Consider the following 22,926-nt stretch of genomic DNA (forward strand, 5'->3'; position numbering starts at 1 on the left):
TTTTGTATTTTCTGCTGTGAATATTTTTAGAGTTTTAATACTGACCGCTTAGTATTCTGTCCTATCTTTCCCTATTTAGCTAGAGTGGCCTCTTTTGCTGAAATCTGTTTTCTGCCTGTGTATGTCTTTCCTCTCCTATTCACAGTCAATATTTGTGGGGGGCTTCCTATCCTTTGGGGTTCTGCTCTGAGGCAAGTTAGTATTCCTATTTCTTTCTATAGGGGTATTTAGTCCTCCGGCTGTGTCGAGGTGTCTACGGTTTTGTTAGGCACACCCCACGGCTACTTCTAGTTGCCGTGTTAGTTTAGGGTTTGCGGTCAGTATAGATTCCACTTCTCCTGAGAAAGTCTCATGCGGCTCCAAAGTCACCAGATCATAACAGTACAACTGGCCAACAATGAGTTAAATGCATCTCAGAAGAAGGGAAGAAAGGTGTTGAGTCATTTTTTTTTCTGTGGTCTGTTTTGCCTGTTCCTCCCTCTTTTTCCCTGGGTGGCTGAGGAGTCTTGTGTTAGCATGGATGTTCATGAATTGGCTTCTCATGTAGACCAGCTTGCTGCTAGGGTGCAGGGAATTTCTGATTATATTGTTCAGACTCCTGTTTTGGAGCCGAAGATTCCTACTCCTGATTTGTTTTTTGGTAACAGGTCTAAATTTCTGAGTTTTAAAAACAACTGTAAACTGTTTTTTGCTTTGAGACCTCGATCCTCTTGTGATTCCATTCAGCAGGTTAAAATCATTATTTCCCTGCTGCGTGGCGATGCACAGGATTGGGCATTTTCCCTGGAATCTGGGTGTCCTGCTTTGCATAAAGTAGATTCCTTTTTGCAGGCTTTAGGACTATTGTATGATGAACCTAATTCTGTGGATCAAGCAGAGAAGACCTTGTTGGTTCTGTCTCAGGGTCAATAGGTGGCAGAAATGTATTGTCAGAAATTTAGAAAATGGTCTGTGTTGACTAAATGGAATGATGATGCTTTGGCGGCAATTTTCAGAAAGGGTCTTTCTGAATCCGTTAAAGATGTTATGGTAGGGTTTCCCACGCCTGTTGGTCTGAGTGATTCTATGTCTCTTGCCATTCAGATTGATCGGCGTTTGCGGGAGCGCAGAACTATGCGTACTGTGGCGTTGTCCTCAGAGCAGAGTCCTGAGCCAATGCAGTGTGATAGGATTCTGCCTAGAACAGAACGACAAGGATTCAGACGTCAGAATAAGTTGTGTTATTATTGTGGCTACTCTTCTCATGTCATTTCAGTCTGCCCTAAGCGGACAAAGAAGATCGCTAGTTCATCAGAACTGTACAACCTAAATTTCTGTTATCTGTGTCCCTGATCTGCTCATTGTCATCATTTTCTGTCATGGCGTTTGTGGATTCAGGCGCCGCTTTGAACTTAATGGACTTTGAGTTTGCCAGGCGTTGTGGTTTTCCCTTGCAGCCTTTGCAGAACCTTATTCCTTTAAGGGGCATTGATGCTACACCTTTGGCTAAAAATAAGCCCCAGTTTTGGACTCAGGTGACCATGCGCATGGCGCCAGTCCATCAGGAAGATTGTCGATTTCTGGTGTTGCATAATTTGCATGATGCTATCGTGCTGGGTTTTCCGTGGTTGCAGGTACATAATCCTGTGTTGGATTGGAAGTCTATGTCTGTGACTAGTTGGGGTAGTCAGGGGGTTCATAATGAGGTTCCTTTAATGTCCATCTCCTCTTCCGAAATTCCAGAGTTTTTGTCTGATTTTCAGGATGTATTCGATGAGCCCAAGTCCAGTTCTCTTCCACCGCACAGGGACTGTGATTGTGCTATTGATTTGATTCCAGACTGTAAGTTTCCTAAGGGCCGACTTTTCAACCTGTCTGTGCCTGAACATTCCGCTATGCGGAGTTATGTTAAGGAGTCTTTGGAGAAAGGGCATATTCGGCATCTTCTTCACCGATGGGAGCAGGTTTCCTTTTTGTTGCTAAGAAGGATGGCTCCTTGAGACCCTGTATTGATTATCGCCTCTTGAATAAGATCACGGTCAAGTTTCAATACCCTTTACCCTTGCTTTCCGATTTGTTTGCTAGGATTAAGGGGGCTAGTTGGTTTACAAGGATTGACCTTCGGGGGGGTGTATAATCTTGTTCGTATTAAGCAGGGTGATGAATGGAAAACTGCGTTCAATACGCCCGAATGTCATTTTGAATACCTTGTGATGCCGTTCGGGCTCACTAATGCTCCATCTGTTTTTCAATCTTTCATGCATGATATCTTCCGGACTTATATTGACAAATTCTTGATTGTATATCTGGACGATATTTTATTTTTTTCTGATGATTGGGAGTCTCATGTGGAGTAGGTCAGGATGGTGTTTCAGATCCTTCGTGACAATGCTTTGTTTGTGAAGGGGTCTAAGTGTCTCTTTGGGGTGCAAAAGGTTTCTTTTTTGGGTTTTATTTTTTTCTCCCTCATCTATTGAGATGGACCCGGTCAAGGTTCAGGCCATTCATGATTGGATTCAACCCACGTCCGTAAAGAGCCTTCAGAAATTTTTGGGTTTTGCAAATTTTTATCGCCGTTTCATTGCTAACTTTTCCAGCGTGGTTAAACCCTTAACCGATTTGACGAAGAAAGGCGCTGATGTGGCTAATTGGTCCTCTGCGGCTGTTTCTGCCTTTCAGGAGCTTAAACGTCGGCAATCGGGAGTTGTTGGCTATGAAGTGGGCGTTTGAGGAGTGGCGACATTGGCTTGAGGGAGCTAAGCACCGTATTGTGGTCTTGACCGATCATAAGAATCTGATTTACCTCGAGTCTGCCAAACGGCTGAATCCTAGACAGGCTTGATGGTCCCTGTTTTTCTCCCGTTTTGATTTTGTGGTCTCGTATCTTCCGGGTTCTAAGAATATTAAGATTCAAAAACAAAAGAAAAAAAAAAAGTGGTCAGCACTCACCAATCCCGATGCTATAAAATGTCTTTATTTGGACATGGACATGGACAGGGAGAACATGGTGTCTAAGGATGACAGCTGTTTCGCGCTACATGCGCTTCCACAGATCCCGAGCATCGGGATCTGTGGAAGTGCATGTAGCATGAAACAGCTGTCATCTTTAGACACCATGTTCTCCCTGTCCATGTCCATGTCCAAATAAAGACATTTTATAGCATCGGGATTGGCGAGTGCTGACCACTTTTTTTTTTTTTTCTTTTGTTTTTGAATTATAAATATCTTTTTGGTTGAGCACCCCTTATGACCATGCATTGAGTAGGAGGTATAGGAGCTGGTGCAGCGTATTGTAGTACGCCGATAGGTGATCGCAAAGGACAGCACTGCGGGTATATATTGTTTCTTTTCTTTGGACTCTAAGAATATTAAGGCTGATGCCCTTTCTAGGAGTTTTTTGCCTGATTCTCCTGAGGTCCTGGAACCAGTCGGCATTCTGAAAGAAGGGGTGGTTCTTTCTGCCATTTCCCCTGATTTTCTACGGGTTCTTCAGGAATTTCAAGCTGACAGACCTGATCGCTGTCCAGTGGGGAAACTGTTCCTGACAGATGGACTAGTAGAGTGATTTCTGAGGTTCACTGTTCTGTGTTGGCTGGTCATCCTGGTATTTTCGGTACCAGAGACGGTTGGTAGGTCCTTTTGGTGGCCTTCTTTGTCACGTGATGTGCGTTCTTTTGTGCAGTCCTGTGGGACTTGTGCGCGGGCCAAGCCTTGTTGTTCCCCGTGCTAGTGGGTTGCTTTTGCCATTGCCGGTCCCTGAGAGGCCTTGGACGCATATTTCTATGGATTTTATTTCTGATCTTCCGGTTTCTCAGAAGACGTCGGTTATCTGGGTTGTTTGTGACCGGTTCTCTAAGATGGTTCATTTGGTGCCTTTGCCTAAATTGCCTTCCTCCTCAGATTTGGTTTCGTTGTTTTTTCAGCATGTGGTTCGTTTGCATGGTATTCCAGAGAATATTGTGTCTGACAGAGGTTCCCAGTTTGTTTCTAGGTTTTGGCGAGCCTTTTGTGCTAGGCTGGGCATTGATTTATCTTTTTCCTCTGCATTTCATCCTCAGACAAATGGCCAAACCGAGCGAACTAATCAGACCTTGGAGACTTATTTGAGATGCTTTGTGTCTGCTGATCAGGATGATTGGGTTGCCTTTTTGCCATTGGCCGAGTTTGCCCTTAATAATCGGGCTAGTTCTGGCTACTTTGGTTTCGCCTTTTTTTTGTAATTTTGGTTTTCATCCTCGTTTTCCTTCTGGGCAGGTTGAGCCTTCTGACTGTCCTGGTGTGGATTCTGTGGTTGACAGGTTGCAGCAGATTTGGACTCAGGTGGTGGACAATTTGGTGTTGTCTCAAGAGAAGGCTCAACATTTGCTAACCGTCGTCGGGGTGTTGGTTCCCGGCTTCGAGTTGGGGATCTGGTCTGGTTATCTTCCCGCCATGTTCCTATGAAGGTTTCTTCTCCTAAGTTTAAGCCTCGGTTTATTGGTCCTTATAGGATTTCTGAGATTATTAATCCGGTGTCTTTTCGATTGGCCCTTCCGGCCACTTTTGCTATCCTTAATGTCTTCCATAGATCTTTATTGCGGAAATATGTGGTACCCGTTGTTCCCTCTGTTGATCCTCCGGCCCCTGTGTTGGTTGATGGGGAGTTGGAGTATGTGGTTGAGAAGATTTTGGATTCTCGTTTTTCGAGGCGGAGGCTTCAGTATCTTGTCAAGTGGAAGGGTTATGGCCAGGAGGATAATTCTTGGGTTTTTGCCTCCGATGTCCATGCTGCTGATTTGGTTCATGCTTTTCATCTGGCACGTCCTGATCGGCCTGGGGGCTCTGGTCAGGGTTCGGTGACCCCTCCTCAAGGGGGGGGGGTACTGTTGTGAATTCTGCTTTTGGGCTCCCTCCGGTGGTTGTAGGTGGTAATGCAGTTGTCTCTGAATTGCAGCCCTGGTCAGGTGTATCGGATGATTGCAGTTCTGACTGGGGTATTTAGGCGTGAAGGATTCATTAGTCCTTGCCAGTTGTCCATTGTTTTTGGAGGTTTTCTCCTTGCCTGGTTCCTTATGCCTTGCTGCCAAATCTGCAAAGATAAGTGTCTGGTTTTTGTGGCACACATGCTGTGTGCTTATGATTTAGTGCTATTCAGTGTTTTTTTGTCCAGCTTAGATTGTATCAGTATTTTCTCAGTCTTGTTGGATTCTCAGGAGTTGCAGATATACATTCCATATCTTTAGTTAGATAGTGGAACTTTTTATATTTTCTGCTGTGGATATTTTTAGAGTTTTAATACTGACCGCTTAGTATTCTGTCCTATCTTTCCCTGTTTAGCTAGAGTGGCCTCTTTTGCTGAAATCTGTTTTCTGCCTGTGTGTGTCTTTCCTCTCCTATTCACAGTCAATATTTGTGGGGGGCTGCCTATCCTTTGGGGTTCTGCTCTGAGGCAAGTGAGTATTCCTATTTCCATCTATAGGGGTATTTAGTCCTCCGACTGTGTCGAGGTGTCTAGGGTTTTGTTAGGCACACCCCACGGCTACTTCTAGTTGCGGTGTTAGTTCAGGGTTTGCGGTAAGTACAGATTCCACTTCTCCTGAGAAAGTTTCATGCAGCTCCAAAGCCACCGGATCATAACAGAGGACATGATCACCCTCCAGGGGGAGATCTCCATAATTACCTGGTGAGAGCACTGCAGGCATCGGGAGGAGGAAAGGGGAGACTGGAATCCCTGGCCGTGAAGCAGCTTTTGAGGAGAGGAATCTGGCAGGGAAGGCCGGATGCGTAAAACCCCCCCGGGCAGAAAGAGGACCACTGCGGCAGGGAGAGGTAGTTGTTTTCAACCAGCAGAGGGGCCGGGGATTTATCAAAGAAGCCAGAATGATAAACGAGATCTTTGTCAACCGGAGGGATGTGGAATCTCTTCTAATGTAAGGACACCCTGACAGGGACCTGAACTCTGGTGACCGAGTGACTTATACCAGCCGTATAGGCGAGAAGGGGTGGTATGCTCTGGACTGCAAAAGATGTGTACTGTTGTGAACTCTGTTTTCGGACTCCCTCCTGTGGTCGTGAGTGGTACTGTGTGAGTTCTATCTTTGGGCTCCCTCTTGTGGCTCTTTTGTTATTCTGCGGGTCTGTGGCTGGACCAGCTGCCTCGTTACCTGCTATTCAGGTTTCCTATTTAACTCACCTGGACCTTCACTTTTTGCCTGCTGTCGTTGTATTCAGTACTGGTTTGGATTTCTCCTGACTTCATTCGTTATCTGTCTCTTCAAGAGAAGCTAAGTTTTTTGCTAGCTCTTTTTGCTCATCTGTGTACAATATGTTTTCCAGTATATGATGAGTTTAGTTCAGCTTGCTAATATGTGATTGTCTTGCTTGCTGGTAGCTCTGGGGTGCAGAGTTTCTCCCCTCACATCGTTAGTTGGTGTGGGGGTTCTTGCATTCTGTGCGTGGATATTTTTGGATAGGGTTTTATACTGACCGCACAGATTCTTTGCTATCATCTTTCTATCTAGTATTAGCGGGCCTCATTTGCTGAATCTGTTTTCATTTCTGTGTTTGTGCTTTCTCCTTAACTCACCGTTATTATTTGTGGGGGGCTGTTCTAAACTTTGGAGTTATTTCTCTGAGGCAAGTGAGGCTTGTATTTCTCTCTAGGGGTAGCCAGTTTCTCAGGCTGTGAAGAGACGTCTAGGATTTTTAGGTACGTTCCACGGCTGCCTATAGTGTGTGCGGTTAGGATCAGGTTTGCGGTCAGTCCAGTTCCCACATCCCCAGAGCTCGTCCTATGTTCTCTTACTTAGCTGGTCAGATTTGTGATCCTAAGCCACTAAGGATCATAACAGTACAGCAGGCCATAAAGTGTTAAATGCATCGCAGAAGCGGGATAAGAGAAGTCCTGAGTGCATTTTTTTTTCTTTGCTGCAGTTTGTCTAGCTTCTCTCCTCCCCTTAATCTCTGGGTGGCTCTGAGTTCAGCTGCAGACATGGATATTCAGAGTTTGACTTCTAGTATGGATCATCTTACTGCAAGGGTACAAAGCATTCAGGATTATGTCATTCACAGTCCTATGTCAGAGCCTAAAATACCTATTCCTGAGTTGTTTTCTGGAGATAGATCTAGGTTTTTGAATTTTAAGAATAATTGCATGTTATTTCTTTCTTTGAGACCTCGTTCCTCCGGTAACCCTGCTCAGCAAGTTAAAATTATTATTTCCTTGTTACGTGGTGACCCTCAGGATTGGGCATTCTCCCTGGCGCCAGGAGATCCTGCATTGCTGAATGTGGATGCGTTTTTTCTGGCGCTTGGATTGCTGTATGAGGAACCTAATCTTGTTGATCAGGCAGAAAAGGCTTTGCTGGCCCTCTCTCAGGGTCAGGATGAAGCAGAGGTTTATTGTCAGAAATTTAGGAAGTGGTCGGTGCTTACTCAATGGAATGAGTGTGCCCTGGCAGCAATTTTCAGAAAAGGTCTTTCTGAAGCCCTTAAGAATGTAATGGTGGGGTTCCCCACGCCTGCGAGTCTGAATGAGTCAATGGCTTTGGCCATTCAGATTGATTGGCGTTTGCGGGAGCGCAAACCTGAGCACCATCTGGCGGTGTTTCCTGAACAGAAACCTGAGTCTATGCAATGTGACAGGATTCTGACCAGAATTGAACGGCAAAATCATAGACGTCAGAATGGGTTGTGCTTCTACTGTGGTGATTCAGCTCATGTCATCTCAGATTGTTCTAAGCATACAAAAAAGTTCGCTAAATCTGTCACCATTGGTACTGTACAGCCTAAATTCATTTTGTCTCTCACTTTGATTTGCTCTCTGTCATCCTACCCGGTTATGGCTTTTGTAGATTCAGGTGCTGCCCTGAATCTGATGGATTTGTCATTTGCCAGGCGCTGTGGTTTTGTCTTGGAGCCTTTGCAGTTCCCTATTCCATTGAAGGGAATTGATGCTACGCCATTGGCCAAGAATAAACCTCAGTACTGGACTAGAGTGACCATGTGTATGACTCCTGCACATCAGGAGGTGATTCGCTTTCTTGTGTTATATAATTTGCATGACGTTGTCGTGCTAGGTCTGCCATGGTTGCAGGCTCATAATCCAGTTTTGGATTGGAAAGCAATGTCTGTGTTAAGTTGGGGCTGCCAGGGAATTCATGGCGATGCTCCTTTGGTATCAATTGCTTCCTCTACTCCTTCTGAAGTCCCTGAGTTTTTATCGGACTACCAGGATGTATTTGATGAGCCCAAATCCAGTGCCCTACCTCCTCATAGGGATTGTGATTGTGCTATAAATTTGATTCCTGGTAGTAAGTTCCCTAAGGGACGACTATTTAATTTGTCTGTACCAGAACATGCCGCTATGCGGAGTTATATAAAGAAGTCTTTGGAGAAGGCACATATTCGCCCGTCCTCGTCCCCTCTGGGTGCGGGATTCTTTTTTGTGGCCAAGAAGGATGGTTCTCTGAGACCCTGTATAGATTATCGCCTTCTAAATAAAATCACGGTCAAATTTCAGTATCCTTTGCCATTGTTGTCCGATCTGTTAGCTCGGATTAGGGGGTCTAGTTGGTTCACCAAGATTGATCTTCGTGGTGCGTATAATCTTGTGCGTATAAAGCAGGGCGATGAATGGAAAACAGCATTTAATACGCCCGAAGGCCATTTTGAGTACTTGGTGATGCCTTTTGGACTTTCTAATGCCCCTTCTGTGTTTCAGTCCTTCATGCACGACATCTTCCGAGAATATCTGGATAAATTTATGATTGTGTATCTAGATGATTTTTTGGTCTTTTCTGATGATTGGGAGTCCCATGTGAAGCAGGTCAGGATGGTATTTCAGGTCCTGCGTGCCAATGCCTTATTTGTGAAGGGCTCAAAATGTCTCTTCGGAGTCCAGATGGTTTCCTTCTTGGGCTTTATTTTTTCTCCTTCTACTATTGAGATGGATCCAGTCAAAGTCCAGGCTATTCATGATTGGACTCAACCTACATCGGTTAAGAGTCTTCAGAAGTTCTTGGGTTTTGCTAACTTTTACCGTCGCTTCATCGCTAATTTTTCTGGTGTGGTTAAGCCTTTGACGGATTTGACCAAGAAGGGTTCTGATGTGACTAACTGGTCTCCTGCGGCCGTGGAGGCCTTTCGGGAGCTGAAGCGCCGGTTTTCTTCGGCTCCGGTCTTATGTCAGCCAGATGTCTCTCTTCCCTTCCAGGTCGAGGTTGATGCTTCTGAGATTGGAGCAGGGGCTGTTTTGTCGCAGAGAAGCTCTGATGGCTCTGTGATGAAGCCATGTGCTTTCTTTTCAAGAAAATTTTCGCCTGCCGAGCGGAATTATGATGTTGATAATCGGGAGTTGTTGGCAATGAAGTGGGCGTTTGAGGAGTGGCGACATTGGCTTTAGAGTGCTAAGCATCATGTGGTGGTCTTGACTGATCACAAAAATTTGACTTATCTCGAGTCTGCCAAACGGTTGAATCCTAGACAGGCTCGTTGGTCGTTGTTTTTCTCCCGTTTTGATTTCGTGGTCTCGTATCTTCCTAGTTCAAAAAATGTGAAGGCTGATGCTCTTTCTAGGAGTTTTGTGCCTGACTCTCCTGAAGTTTCGGAGCCGGCTGGTGTCCTCAGAGAGGGGGTGATTTTGTCTGCCATCTCCCCAGATTTGCGACAGGTGATACAAGAATTTCAGGCAGATAGACCTGACCGTTGTCCACCAGAGAGACTGTTTGTCCCAGATAGATGGACCAGCAGAGTTATTTCCGAGGTTCATTCTTCGGTGTTGGCGGGTCATCCTGGGATTTTTGGTACCAGAGATTTGGTGGCTAGGTCCTTCTGGTGGCCTTCCTTGTCACGGGATGTGCGTTCCTGTCATGATTCCCAATGGCAGGGACTTAGGCAAAAAACGGACAAGCTCTAGGATGATGGTATCTCAGCTGACCGCGATGCTGAACCTAACAGGCAACTAATAGTAGCCGGGGGGCGTACCTGCGTTTTATCCCTAGACACCTCGCACCAGCCGGAGATCTAGCTACCCCTAGTAGAGGAATACACAGACCTGGCTTGCCTCCAGGGAAACCCCAAAAGTGATAGTAGCCCCCCACATATAATGACGGGTAGGTAAGAGGAAAACACGTACGTAGTATGAATATAGGTTCAGCAAAGAGAGGCCCTCTGACTAGATAGCAGAAAATACAAAAGAGGACTTTGCGGTCAACTCAAAACCCTAAAAAGCCATCCTGAAATTACTTTAACTCCGGTATCAACTCATGACACCGGAGTGGCAATTTCAGATCACTAGAGCTTCCAGCAGCAAGAGTCATATAAATGCATGCTGGACAAACAAACACAAAATAATGCAAAAGATCCAACTTAGCTGAATTGCAGACTTGGAGCAGGTAACAAGCAACAGAGGTACTCTGGTAACATTGATTGCTGGCACTAGAATGACTGAGAAGCCAGACTAAATAGGAAACTCCCAATTCCTGATAGGAACAGGTGCACTGGAAATAAAAGACAAAAGTCAGCCAGTACCACCAGTAGCCACCAGAGGGAGCCAAAAACCAAATTCACAACAGTACCCCCCCCCTTAAGGAGGGGGCACCGAACCCTCATGAGAACCACCAGGGTGATCTGGATGAGCCCTATGAAAGGCGCGGACCAAATCAGAGGCATGAACATCAGAGGCAGTCACCCAAGAATTATCTTCCTGACCGTATCCCTTCCATTTAACCAAATATTGAAGTCTCCGTCTGGAAACGCGAGAGTCCAAAATCTTTTCCACAACATACTCCAATTCACCCTCCACCAGCACAGGAGCAGGAGGCTCAACAGAAGGAACAACCGGTACCTCGTACCTCCGCAACAACAACCGATGGAAGACATTATGAATGGTGAAAGATGCTGGTAGGTCCAAACGAAAAGATACAGGATTAAGAATCTCCAAAATCTTATAAGGACCTATGAACCGAGGTTTAAACTTAGGAGAAGAGACCTTCATAGGGACAAAACGAGAAGATAACCACACCAAGTCCCCAACACGAAGACGATGACCCACACGACGATGACGATTAGCAAACTGTTGAGTCTTCTCCTGAGACAACTTCAAATTGTCCACCACATGACTCCAAATCCGGTGCAGTCTATCCACCACAGTGTCCACTCAAGGGCAATCCGAAGATTCCACCTGGCCAGATGAAAAACGAGGGTGAAACCCTGAATTGCAAAAGAAAGGGGAAACCAGAGTGGCAGAACTGGCCCGATTATTGAGGGCAAACTCTGCCAACGGCAAAAAGGCGACCCAATCATCCTGATCAGCAGACACAAAACACCTCAAATAAGTCTCCAAGGTCTGATTAGTTCTCTCCGTCTGGCCATTAGTCTGAGGATGGAACGCAGACAAAAAAGACAAATCAATGCCCATCCTGGCACAGAACGCTCGCCAGAACCTAGACACAAATTGAGATCCCCTGTCAGAAACGATGTTTTCCGGAATACCATGCAAACGAACCACATTCTGAAAAAACAAAGGAACCAACTCCGATGAAGAAGGCAATTTGGGCAAGGGTACCAAATGAACCATCTTAGAAAAACGGTCACACACCACCCAAATGACGGACATTTTCTGAGAAACCGGGAGGTCCGAGATAAAGTCCATAGAGATGTGCGTCCACGGCCTCTTCGGAATAGGCAAGGACAACAACAATCCACTAGCCCGAGAACAACAAGGCTTGGCCCGAGCACAAACATCACAAGACTGTACAAAAGTACGCACATCCCGAGACAGGGAAGGCCACCAGAAGGACCTGGCCACCAAATCTGTGGTACCAAAGATTCCAGGGTGGCCTGCCAACACAGAAGAATGAACCTCAGAAATGACTCTACTGGTCCACTCATCTGGAACAAACAGTCTCCCAGGCGGACAACGATCAGGCCTATCAGTCTGAAACTCCTGCAAAGCACGTCGCAAGTCTGGAGAGACAGCAGACAAAATCACCCCATCCTTAAGGATACCCGTAGGCTCAGAATCACCAGAGGAGTCAGGCTCAAAACTCCTAGAAAGGGCATCTGCCTTCACATTTTTCGAATTTTCAAATATGAGACCACAAAATTAAACCGGGAGAAAAATAACGACCAGCGCGCCTGTCTAGGATTCAGACGCCTGGCAGACTCAAGGTAAATCAGATTCTTGTGATCAGTCAAGACCACCACCTGATGTCTAGCACCCTCAAGCCAATGACGCCACTCCTCAAATGCCCACTTCATAGCCAAGAGCTCCCGATTACCGACATCATAATTTCGCTCGGCGGGCGAAAACTTTCGAGAGAAGAATGCACATGGTCTCATCACCGAGCAATCGGGACTTCTCTGCGACAAAACTGCCCCCGCTCCAATCTCGGAAGCATCAACCTCGACCTGAAAAGGGAGCGAAACATCAGGCTGGCGCAACACAGGGGCAGAAGAAAAGCGGCGCTTAAGCTCCCGAAAGGCCTCCACAGCCGCAGAGGACCAATTGGCAACATCAGCACCCTTCTTAGTCAAATCAGTCAGAGGCTTAGCAACACTTGAAAACCCAGTTATAAATCGACGATAGAAATTAGCAAAGCCCAAAAATTTCTGAAGACTCTTCAGGGAAGTAGGCTGCGTCCAATCACAAATAGCCCGAACCTTGACAGGATCCATCTCAATAGAAGAAGGGGAAAAAATGTACCCCAAAAAAGAGATCTTCTGAACCCCAAAAATACACTTTGAACCCTTTACAAACAAAGAATTGGCCCGCAAAACCTGAAAAACCTTCCTAACCTGTTGAACATGCGACTCCCAGTCATCCGAAAAAATCAAAATATCATCCAAATACACAATCATAAATTTATCCAGGTATTTACGGAAAATATCGTGCATAAAGGACTGAAAGACTGAAGGGGCATTAGAAAGACCAAAAGGCATTACCAAATACTCAAAATGGCCCTCGGGCGTATTAAATGCAGTTTTCCACTCATCTCCCTGCTTAATCCGCACCAAATTATACGCACCCCGAAGATCAATCTTAGAGAACCACTTTGCCCCTTTAATACGAGCAAATAAATCAGTCAATAGTGGCAAAGGATACTGGTATTTGACTGTAATCTTATTCAACAGGCGATAATCAATACAAGGCCTCAGGGAGCCATCTTTTTTACCCACGAAAAAAAAACCTGCTCCTAAAGGGGATGAGGATGGACGGATATGTCCCTTTTCCAAGGACTCCTTAATATACTCTCGCATAGCAGCATGCTCAGGCACAGACAGATTGAATAAACGACCCTTAGGAAACTTGCTGCCAGGAATTAAGTCTATAGCACAATCACAATCCCTGTGAGGGGGGAGAGAACTAAGTTTTGGCTCCTCAAAAACACCACAATAATCAGACAAAAATGCCGGAATTTCAGAGGGAGTAGATGAAGCAATGGAAACCAAAGGTACTTCCTCATGAGCGCCCTGACATCCCCAGCTTAACACAGACATTGTTTTCCAGTCCAGGGCTGGATTATGAGTTTGTAACCATGGCAATCCAAGCACTAAGACATCATGCAAGTTATGCAACACAAGGAAGCGAATCACCTCCCGATGGTCAGGAGTCATACACATAGTCACTTGTGTCCAGTATTGTGGTTTATTCCTAGCCAATGGTGTGGAGTCGATACCCTTCAAAGGGATAAGGACTTCCAGAGGCTCTAGGCTAAACCCACAGCGCCTGGCAAAGGACCAATCCATAAGACTCAAGGCGGCGCCAGAATCCACATAGGCATCCACGATAATAGATGATAATGAACAAATCAAAGTCACAGACAAAATAAACTTAGACTGTAAAGTGCCAATTGCAAAAGACTTATCAACCTTTTTTGTGCGTTTAGAGCATGCTGATATAACATGAGCAGAATCACCACAGTAGAAGCACAACCCATTTTTACGCCTATAATTCTGCCGTTCACTTCTGGACAGAATTCTATCACATTGCATATTCTCCGGTGCCTGCTCAGAAGACACCGCCAAATGGTGCACAGGTTTGCGCTCCCGTAAACGCCGATCAATCTGAATAGCCATAGCCATGGATTCATTCAGACCTGTGGGCGTAGGAAACCCCACCATGACATCTTTAACGGCGTCAGAGAGACCTTCTCTGAAATTCGCCGCCAGGGCGCACTCATTCCACTGAGTAAGCACAGACCATTTTCGAAATTTTTGACAATATATTTCAGCTTCATCATGCCCTTGAGAGAGGGCTATCAAGGCTTTTTCAGCCTGAATCTCCAAATTAGGTTCCTCATAGAGCAACCCCAGTGCCAGAAAAAACGCATCTACATTGAGCAGCGCAGGATCCCCTGGTGCAAATGCAAATGCCCAATTCTGGGGGTCACCCCGCAACAAGGAAATAACAATTTTAACCTGCTGAGCGGAGTCTCCAGCGGAGCGAGATCTCAGAGAAAGATACAATTTACAATTGTGCTTAAAATTCAAAAAACGAGATCTATCTCCAGAAAAGAACTCAGGTGTAGGAATCTTAGGTTCAGACATAGGAGGATGTATAACAAAGTCTTGGATATTTTGAACTTTAGAAGCAAGAGTATTCAGGTTTGAAACTAAACTCTGGATATCCATTCTCAACAGCTGAGACCTGAGCCATTCAGGGATTAAGAGGAGAGAAAAGGCAGCAGACTGCAATTATGGCTAGGCAGCCTTCAGAGTAAAAAAAAAAAAAAAAGTGTCAGAAACTTCTTTTTCTCTCTTTCTTCAGCCAATACCTTTAGTACATTAGGGCCGGCAATACTGTCATGATTCCCAATGGCAGGGACTTAGGCAAAAAACGGACAAGCTCTAGGATGATGGTATCTCAGCTGACCGCGATGCTGAACCTAACACGCAACTAATAGTAGCCGGGGGGCGTACCTGCGTTTTATCCCTAGACACCTCGCACCAGCCGGAGATCTAGCTACCCCTAGTAGAGGAATACACAGACCTGGCTTGCCTCCAGGGAAACCCCAAAAGTGATAGTAGCCCCCCACATATAATGACGGGTAGGTAAGAGGAAAACACGTACGTAGTATGAATATAGGTTCAGCAAAGAGAGGCCCTCTGACTAGATAGCAGAAAATACAAAAGAGGACTTCGTGGTCACCTCAAAACCCTAACAAGCCATCCTGAAATTACTTTAACTCCGATATCAACTCATGACACCGGAGTGGCAATTTCAGATCACTAGAGCTTCCAGCAGCAAGAGTCATATAAATGCATGCTGGACAAACAAACACAAAATAATGCAAAAGATCCAACTTAGCTGAATTGCAGACTTGGAGCAGGTAACAAGCAACAGAGGTACTCTGGTAACATTGATTGCCGGCACTAGAATGACTGAGAAGCCAGACTAAATAGGAAACTCCCAATTCCTGATAGGAACAGGTGCACTGGAAATAAAAGACAAAAGTCAGCCAGTACCACCAGTAGCCACCAGAGGGAGCCAAAAACCAAATTCACAACACGTTCCTTTGTGCAGTCCTGTGGAATTTGTGCTCGGGCTAAGCCTTGCTGTTCTCGTGCCAGTGGATTGCTTTTACCTTTGCCTGTTCCAAAGAGGCCTTGGACGCATATTTCCATGGATTTTATTTGGGATCTTCCAGTCTCTCAGAGAATGTCTGTCATCTGGGTGGTTTGTGATCGTTTTTCTAAAATGGTCCATTTGGTGCCCTTGCCTAAGTTGCCTTCCTCCTCCTATTTGGTTCCGCTGTTTTTTCAAAATGTGGTTCGTTTGCACGGCATCCCTGAAAACATTGTGTCTGACAGAGGATCCCAGTTTGTGTCCAGATTTTGGCGGTCCTTTTGCGCTAAGATGGGCATTGATTTATCTTTTTCGTCGGCCTTCCATCCTCAGACGAATGGCCAGACCGAGCGAACTAATCAGACCTTGGAAACTTATTTGAGATGTTTTGTTTCTGCTGACCAGGATGATTGGGTGACTTTTTTGCCATTGGCTGAGTTTGCCCTTAATAATCGGGCTAGTTCTGCTACTTTGGTTTCACCTTTTTTTTGTAATTCTGGTTTTCATCCTCGTTTTTCCTCGGGTCAGGTTGAGCCTTCTGACTGTCCTGGGGTGGATTCTGTGGTGGATAGGTTGCAGCAGATTTGGAACCATGTGGTGGACAATTTGACGTTGTCACAAGAGAAGGCTCAGCGCTTTGCTAACCGCCATCGATGTGTGGGTCCCCGACTTCGTGTGGGGGATTTGGTTTGGTTGTCTTCTCGTTATGTTCCTATGAAGGTTTCTTCTCCTAAGTTTAAACCTCGTTTCATCGGTCCTTATAAAATTTTGGAAATCCTCAACCCTGTGTCATTTCGTTTGGACCTCCCAGCATCGTTTGCCATTCATAATGTCTTCCATAGGTCTTTGTGGTGCCTGTGGTTCCTTCTGTTGAGCCTCCTGCTCCGGTGCTGGTTGAGGGAGAATTGTAATACGTGGTGGAGAAGATCTTGGATTCTCGAATTTCAAGACGGAGGCTTCAGTATTTGGTTAAGTGGAAGGGCTATGGTCAGGAGGATAATTCCTGGGTTGTCGCCTCTGATGTTCATGCGGCCGATTTGGTTCGTGCCTTCCATGTGGCTCATCCTGATCGCCCTGGGGGTTTTTATGAGGGTTCGGTGACCCCTCCTCAAGGGGGGGGGTACTGTTGTGAACTCTGTTTTCGGACTCCCTCCTGTGGTCGTGAGTGGTACTGTGTGAGTTCTATCTTTGGGCTCCCTCTGGTGGCTCTTTTGTTATTCTGCGGGTCTGTGGCTGGACCAGCTGCCTCGTTACCTGCTATTCAGGTTTCCTATTTAACTCACCTGGACCTTCACTTTTTGCCTGCTGTCGTTGTATTCAGTACTGGTTTGGATTTCTCCTGACTTCATTCATTATCTGTCTCTTCAAGAGAAGCTAAGTTTTTTGCTAGTTCATTTTGCTCATCTGTGTACAATATGTTTTCCAGTATATGATGAGTTTAGTCCAGCTTGCTAATATGTGATTGCCTTGCTTGCTGGTAGCTCTGGGGTGCAGAGTTTCTCCCCTCACATCGTTAGTTGGTGTGGGGGTTCTTGCATTCTCTGCGTGGATATTTTTGGATAGGGTTTTTTACTGACTGCATAGATTCTTTGCTGTCCTCTTTCTATCTAGTATTAGCGGGCCTCATTTGCTGAATCTGTTTTCATTTCTGTGTTTGTGCTTTCTCCTTAACTCACCATTATTATTTGTGGGGAGCTGTTCTAAACTTTGGGGTTATTTCTCTGAGGCAAGTGAGGCTTGTATTTCTCTCTAGGGGTAGCCAGTTTCTCAGGCTGTGAAGAGACGTCTAGGATTTTTAGGTACGTTCCACGGCTGCCTATAGTGTGTGCGGTTAGGATCAGGTTTGCGGTCAGTCCAGTTCCCACATCCCCAGAGCTCGTCCTATGTTCTCTTACTTAGCTGGTCAGATTTGTGATCCTAAGCCACTAAGGATCATAACAGTGTACCAACCTCAGTCCCTGCAGGCGCAGCAGGCCAGGCCAACTACAAAATGCAATCAATCCACCTAGACTCCAGTGGGGGAACCTGCCAGCAGGCCCTGGTGTGCAGTACCAGTGGAACGTTACGATCCAGAATTTTCCCGGTCAGGGAGTAAAAGCCGTTCAGAGCTACCCTGGCAAAGGAGATAAATAGTTTTTGCTTTTCCTTTTGAATATGCCTGAAAAGAGTTAAGTTAACCCTTTTGGGATGTGTTATTGCTATTCCAGTTTAAAGAACTGCGGAATCATGAATTAAGCATGATCAAAACTTTCTTGTACATAGTTGGCACCTATTTAGGTGCTTCCTACTGGTTTTACAAAGAAGCTTTAAAGAAACTGTTTCTGATGTTGCTGTGAAAGTTGATTTGTTTTACAGAGACCTGAAGAAAAACCCGTTTGGCGTGGCAGAAGACAGGGACTGGATGCCTTGCCATGCCTTGTAGCCAGCCCAAGGCCTATGTTGGGGGTTCACAAAACGGGTCCCCCATATTGTTCCTGCTGTTATGTTATTGAATGACTTGAATAACAATTGCACCGTAAAATATGCTACCTCAGCATAGGACATGTTGAAATGTTTGCACTTTCAAATGAATGTTGAATTTAGTGCACTTAGTTTAAATAAAGTGATAGTGTTTAATACAGTTAGAAAGGTTACCCTGTAAGGGAAATAGATAGTGCTTTGTATGCAAGATAGCAATAATATGCAGATAGTGTTGAATATTATAGTGAGAGTTAGAAAATGAAAGTAAGGCTAATATTTGTTTCTGCACTTTCATTAAAGGAGGCCTTAAAGTAGTATATAGTGTTGAGCATTCTGATACCGCAAGTATCAGGTATCGGCCGATATTTGCGGTATCGGAATTCCGATTCCGAGTTCCGATATTTTTGCGATATCAGGAATCGGTTTCGGGATGCATATTCATGTGTAAAATAAAGAATAAAAATAAAAAATATGGATATACTCACCCTCTGACGCGCCCTGGTTGTAACTGCTGTAACCGGCAGCCTCCGTTCCTAAGAATGAGCGCGTGAAGGACCTTCGATGACGTCGCGGCTTGTGATTGGTCGCGTGAGCGGTCACATGAGCGGTCACGCGACCAATCACAAGCCACGACGTCATCGAAGGTCCTTAACGCGCTCATTCTTAGGAACGGAGGCTGCCGGTTACAGCGCTAAGGTCCAGGGGCCGCCGGAGGGGTGAGTATATCCCTATTTTTAATTTTTATTCTTTATTTTACACATGAATATGGATCCCAGGGCCTGAAGGAGAGTTTCCTCTCCTTCAGACCCTGGGATCCATCCAGGATCACTTCCGATACTTGTGTCCCATTGACTTGTATTGGTATCGGGTATCGGTATCGGCAATATCCGATATTTTTCAGATATCGGCCGATACTATCCGATACTTTGAAGTATCGGAAGGTATCGCTCAACACTAGTAGTATACCCATAAGGGTAGTCGCCGTTTCATAGTAAAAGTTCTATTTTTGAAAGTTATTTATATATTTCTGTATATATGTTTCAGCAACGTTCAAGTATTAATTCCTCCCATAAAGGGAAGCCAAAGTTTACATTAATTAACCTGTTTTACCTGTTTACATGCATTTAAAAATTTTTGTATGTCTTTTAATAACCTGTATTGATGTTCTTCTTTTCCCAGTCCGGGAGTACTGGATTTAACAGGGGAGAGTGTAACACCCCAGGGTCCTGGTTGCTACAGTGGCAGTGCTTTCCTCACGGGGAGAGTGATGTCACGCTTGGAAGCAAGGGAAGATCTCTTCTATCAGGTAAATGCAAACATGCAACATGTTCACACTCCAGGCCAGAAAGGGGAGCTCTGAACTCGGTTTTCAGGGGAACTTCCCTAGATATATATTCAGGCTGGAGGGGAAGTCAGTGAGCAGTCTGTCTGAGGGTCAGACAAGGGAGTAGTCTGTCAGGAGGACAGAGGAGAGAGCAGTCGGATAGTGAGTGTCAGAAGGACTGAAGGGGCCATGCAGCCAGAGTTGCTGCAGCTCCTAGAGAAAGAGACAAAAGAAGGAAAGAACAGGTTATAGAGAGCGTGCAGGAGAGTAAAGGAGTAAAGCACAGGAGAGTGACAACTGGGGAGGATAGCTGTGACTGGGCTACCTCCCTGCAGAGCGCAGGTTCCTGGCAGCCGGAAAACCGAGGTTGTGTCAGACTCTAAGAGGCACAGCAGAAACCAGCAGGACAGCTGGATTACACATCACCTGTCTGCCCTAATACCCAGGAGGCACAGTGGCACATATAGCCTGGGTCATGATAGACATCCTATAAAAAGGTTTGAGCCATCTGTCATACGGGTTTGTGTCCTAACCTTCATGGAGGACGAGTGAACTGTGAGGACCTTGCCAGAAGCCATTGGCAGTAAGGGACTACACCAAAGCGCTAGTAGGAAGGCTTTCATCTCCACCCAGTAGAGGGGACTCAGAACTTGCTTCCAAGCCGGCTGGACCCTGCCTATACCTGTGATCTGGTGCCCTGAACTGTGGATTACTGAAGTCTCCAGTAAACCAGGTAAAGAGACTGCAAACCTGTGTCCTCGTTCTTTACTGCACCATTCACCACCTCCACCTACTCACCGGGAGCCCTGGGGACCTACTTCACCTGTGGGAAGTTACACCATCTAGCTGCCATAACATCACCCCAGTGGACCCCTTTAAGCAGCGTTGGTCCCCACTGACCGAATACCACAGGTATGAACACGAACTTTATTCAAAATCCCTTTAAAGACCTTCTCTTTAACATGGGTGCCCAGGGCCATGGACCTGGTTGCCACCTCTGTGAGTACCGGACCCGGTACCGAGCACCCCACGGCCCTGGGCAGGCGACTCAGATTAATCACCAGGTAACAGTGTAATCAGTATAACAGCGCCGACCTGACACTGTCTGTAGTTACTGAGCACAATCCTGATCACAGGGGCACTTTAATGGGAAAACTGCCATCAACTTAAAAAAATGTAAAAATTATTGTTTTACTTTTTTTACATACAGTACAGACGAAAATTTTGGACACACCTTCTCATTTAAAGATTTTTCTGTATTTTCAATGACTATGAAAATTGTACGTTCACACTGAAGGCATCAAAACTATGAATTAACACATGTGGAATTATATACTTAACAAAAAGTGTGAAACAACTGAAATTATGTCTCATATTCTAGGTTCTTTAAAGTAGCCACCTTTTGCTTTGATGACTGCTTTGTACACGCTTGGCATTCTCTTGAGCTTCAAGAGGTAGTCACCGGGAATGGTTGTCACTTCACAGGTGTGCCCTGTCAGGTTTAATAAGTGGGATTTCTTGCCTTATAAATGGGGTTGGGACCATCAGTGGTCTTGTGCAGAAGTCTGGTGGATACACAGCTGATAGTCCTACTGAATAGACTGTTAGAATTTGTATTATGGCAAGAAAAAAGCAGCTTAGTTAAAAAAAAATCAGTGGCCATCATTACTTTAAGAAATGAAGGTCAGTCAGTCCGAAAAATTGGGAAAACTTTGAAAGTGTCCCCAAGTGCAGTGGCAAAAACCATCAAGCGCTACAAAGAAACTGGCTCACATGAGGACCACCCCAAGAAAGGAAGACCAAGAGTCACCTCTGCTTCTGAGGATAAGTTTATCTGAGTCACCAGCCTCAGAAATCGCAGGTTAACAGCAGCTCAGATTAGAGACCAGGTCAATGCCACACAGAGTTCTGGCAGCAGACACATCTCTACAACAACTGTTAAGAGGAGACTTTGTGCAGCAGGCCTTCATGGTAAAATAGCTGCTAGGAAACCACTGCTAAGGACAGGCAACAAGCAGAAGAGACTTGTTTGGGCTAAAGAACACAAGGAATGGACATTAGAGCAGTGGAAATCTGTGCTTTGGTCTGATGAGTCCAAATTTGAGATCTTTGGTTCCAACCTCCGTGTCTTTGTGTGACGCAGAAAAGGTGAACGGATGGACTCTACATGCCTGGTTCCCACTGTGAAGCATGGAGGAGGAGGTGTGATGGTGTGGGGGGGCTTTGCTGGTGACACTGTTGGGGATTTATTCAAAATTGAAGGCATACTGAACCAGCATGGCTACCACAGCATCTTGCAGCGGCATGCTATTCCATCCGGTTTGTGTTTAGTTGGACCATCATTTATTTTTCAACAGGACAATGACCCCAAACACACCTCCAGGCTGTGTAAGGGCTATTTGACCAAGAAGGAGAGTGATGGGGTGCTACGCCAGATGACCTGGCCTCCACAGTCACCAGACCTGAACCCAATCGAGATGGTTTGGGGTGAGCTGGACCGCAGAGTCAAGGCAAAAGGGCCAACAAGTGCTAAGCATCTCTGGGAACTCCTCCAAGATTGTTGGAAGACCATTCCCGGTGACTACCTCTTGAAGCTCATCAAGAGAATGCCAAGAGTATGCAAAGCAGTCATCAAAGCAAAAGGTGGCTACTGTGAAGAACCTAGAATATAAGACATAATTTCAGTTGTTTCACACTTTCTTGTTAAGTATATAATTCCACATGTGTTAATTCATAGTTTTGATGCCTTTAAATGAGAAGGTGTGTCCAAACTTTTGGTCTGTACTGTATTTCCCTTAGTTCCTGGGACGCTGGCTTCTCCCCTGAGGTTTCCTATCAGCTGCACGTCCTGTAATCTCGCCCGTTCAGTCCTGAGGCCATGCTCTGCAAACATGACATGGCATCTGCTAATTATTCCAGCCAATTTAGAGCTCCAAAAATCCAATGGTGCCCCTTCCCTTCACTGTTGAGTCCTGCCATGCACCCAAACGGTAGTTTTTGATCACATATAGGGTATCTGACTCAAGAGAAATTACAAAAAAAATTTATGGTCCATCTTCTCCTGTTATCCTTTTGAAAATTAGAAATTTGGGGTTAAAGGAACATTTTTGTGGGGAAAATTAGAATGTTAATTTTTTTTTTACTTTCAAATTGCTTTAATTACTTTGAAGCACCTGAACAGTTAATAAACTTCTTGAATGTGGCTTTGAGCACCTTGAGGGGTGCAGTTTTTAGAATGGTGTCACTTTTGGGTATTTTCTGTCACATAGCCCCCAAACTCACTTCAAACGTGATGTGGTCCCTAAAAAATGGTTTTGTAAATATTGATTGAAAAATGAGAAATTGCTGATTTTAACGCTTCTAACTTTCTAACAAATAAAAAAATATGCTTCAAAAATGATGCTGATGTAAAGTAGACGTGTGGGAAATGTTATTTTTTTTGTGTGATATAGCTATCTGGGCATAAAACATAAAAGTTTGAAAATTGTGATATTTTTGCCAAAATTTCTATATTTTCACAAACAAATGCAAAAATAGTCAGCCTAAATTCTCCAATAACATAAAGTGCAATGTGTAACGAAAAAACAGCCTCAGAATCAGTGGCATCCGTTGGAGA

This window comes from Ranitomeya variabilis, chromosome 7 (genome assembly GCF_051348905.1).
Source record: "Ranitomeya variabilis isolate aRanVar5 chromosome 7, aRanVar5.hap1, whole genome shotgun sequence".
NCBI classification, from domain to species: domain Eukaryota; kingdom Metazoa; phylum Chordata; class Amphibia; order Anura; family Dendrobatidae; genus Ranitomeya; species Ranitomeya variabilis.